The sequence below is a fragment of the Orycteropus afer genome, unplaced genomic scaffold (genome assembly GCF_000298275.1).
Source record: "Orycteropus afer afer isolate SDZICR_OR568_19922 unplaced genomic scaffold, OryAfe1.0 scaffold00116, whole genome shotgun sequence".
NCBI lineage: Eukaryota > Metazoa > Chordata > Mammalia > Tubulidentata > Orycteropodidae > Orycteropus > Orycteropus afer.
The window spans coordinates 1,490,299-1,493,132 of record NW_006921703.1 but is presented as its reverse complement, the minus strand read 5'-3'; the positions used below and the strand labels follow the sequence as shown (position 1 = coordinate 1,493,132).

At 37.0% G+C, this 2,834-nt stretch overlaps 1 non-coding gene across 1 annotated transcript; it reads left to right on the top strand.

Moving 5' to 3' along the window:
• The first annotated feature begins 2,478 nt into the window (after positions 1-2,478).
• Positions 2,479-2,585, top strand: LOC122150298. Its single transcript, XR_006163595.1, has one exon. It is a non-coding gene; the product is annotated as a U6 spliceosomal RNA (small nuclear RNA).
• The last annotated feature ends 249 nt before the right edge of the window (positions 2,586-2,834 follow it).

Here is a 2,834-nt window from a genome sequence, read left to right as displayed (position 1 = left end):
TTTTAGATATAAGGAAACTAAGTCCACAAGAGGAAGGGCAGCCGAGATGCTCCTTGGAAGGGAGAATGGCCAGACTTCCTCTCACCTACTTTGGTCATGTTGTCAGAAGGGACCATTCCCTGGAGAAGGATGTCATGCTTGGTAGGGTGGAGGGTCGACGAAAGAGGGGAAGGCCCTCAACAAGATGGATTGACACGGTAGCTGCGACAACGGGCTTAAGTATAGCAAGGATCGTGGATCTGGTGCAGGACCAGGCGGTGTTTCGTTCTGCTGTGCTGTGCATGGGGTCGTTATGAGTTGAAAATGACTCGACTGCACCTAACAACAATAACAACAAGCCCACAAGAGTGATTCGCCATCACTCCTTGCAAACTTTTTCCTGATATTCACTTATAAGATAGAATATACTGTACTTCTGAAAATAAAATTAAGAAACAGAGTATTTTCTATTTTCCAGGAGTTAAAGCCAAAAGTTTTTTAAAAACAATTTGAAATCCTACTGCAAAGATCTTATTTATTTCAAATCAGAGTTATTTCAAACACAAACTCATTGTTGAAGCTACCCCCATTCCAGTGTAAATAAATCGAGCACATATCGAGACTAATTTGACCCTTATTTTGTGCTATGATAGCTTTATTTTCACATATCTATCTTATCCTCCCAAACATATTTTAAGCTTTTTATTTTTTTTCTCCCAATATGCCTAGTCTTGTGTTGTCCATGTAATTAAGTAGACTGATTGGAGTTCCTCAGTGGAACAAACGGTTAAAAGTCCAGCTACTAACCAAAAGGTTGGCGGTTCTAATCCTCTAAGAGGCACCTCAGAAGAAAGGCCTGGCTATCGGCTTCTGAAAGTTCACAGTCATGAAAACCCTATGGAGCACAGTTTTACTCTACAATACATGGGATTGGCATAACTTGGAACTGATTCAGCAGCAACTGGGTTTTTGTTGCTGTTTTTATTTTTTATTTTGGGGGAGGGGTTCTTTTTTTTTTTTTTTAACTAGACTGACAGATGGAAGATATTGGCAACCCAGAATCCACAGCTCCTTTTTCCAATTCATCTGATGACAATGCAACATTGGTTTAAGGAAAATTAAATTTGTATTTATTCTGTTTTTAAAATATGCAGAGAGATGAGTTAGCTGTTCTTAGCTGAAAGAGCCCAGGACATATCTGATGAAAATATAACAGAGCTTAAAAGCAAACCAATCATTTGAATATCAGCATGGGAAGGACTCTAGTGGATCCCAACGTTCCTCTCTGATTCATCAGAATTTATAGTAAAGTGGATAAAAAGCTTCTATTTTAACCTAACCCATAAATTCCCAAATATAACTTATACGGTCTCTCTAGCTAGAAAAACTTCAAAAGAGTGATTCTAATGGAATAGACTTAGTGCTAATTATAAATGTCTCCTGTCTTATATATTATTTGGTATTTATTTCTCTGCTTTAAAAAAATAGTGATCATGATAAGAACCTCAATTTGTCTAACTATTAATCGTTAAATCTAGAAACGTTTCTTCTGTATTACTTGTATGGCATCCTTTGGAAGGAATTTTTAACCAATAGGAAAAAATTAAAGTTTATACTGGAGAACATTTTCCTAAGTCTATTTGGTCAGGTCAGAAGGTTTGGAATTTGGCAGTGCCTGTAAATTTTATTTAACTTCACTTCACATTGAAATATTGCTGAGTGAATAAAACTAAATAAGGGAATGAGAGAATGATTGATTATAAGTATTTTTAAAAAATATTTCCTAAAATATAAACAAAAAGATATCAGATAGTAAGAATGAGTTGAAAGACAAGAGAACTACTTAGTGGATTAAACAGAATTTTAGAAAAAACAGATGCTGACAAAGTGTATAAAATGAAAAGAAAGACTTGAATAGAATTCTTTTATTACCTCATGGATACAGCTGACATTTTCTTATCTACAGAATATAGTTATTCATTGTTCAGATGGACACTAATAAAGGAACATTAATTGTGAGGATGGTGCAGGACTGGGCAGTGTTTCATTCTGTGGTACATAAGGTTGTTATGAATCGGAGCCAACTCAACAGCATCTAACAATAACAACAGGCCTGACTGTGGTTAGCCATGATAATAATGAGCCTTTCTAGGTGAAGCTGGGGTGAAGAGGACTGAGGACAGAGCTCTGATGACAGAAACAGACATGAAGTAGCAACCTTGGCATAAGCCTTTACCCATAAGAACCTAGCCTAATCAGAGGGAGAAAGGGCATATGTCTGGGCTGCTACCCACTCTTTGAGAAGTTCTGTGATTAGGAAAGCTGGGATCTGGATCTGCCTTTGGCAATCTTTCAGCAACACAACTATTCAGGATTAGGAGCACTTGGAGGAATTCCTTCTATGGCAGCCTGTGTAAGGGCTACCACATAACTGTACCACCATGCAAAGTTGAAAATGCTCCATGTGGAACCAGAAATAAGGGTTAAAAATAATGGTGAGTGCTCACTTCAGCAGCACATATACTAAAACTGGAACGATACAGAGAAGATTAGCATGGCCTCTGTACGAGGGTGACATGCAAATTTGTGAAGCGTTCCATATTTTTAAACTAAACAAAAATAAATAAATAGATAGATAAATAGAAATAATGATTGAGGTTATATGTGTGATGTGGGGATGTGCATAAGCTTGTTCAGAAGGCTGGAAATGAGCCAAGAGTCACATCAGTCCTAAATGAAATTCCTAATTGACTCAGAACAGTTCATTATGCAAGCACACAGGATTTGGGGTTGCATATTATTTTTTGATTCCTTATTTGGGTTTCTTAAGCCAAAAAACAGATATCCTTTTTGAG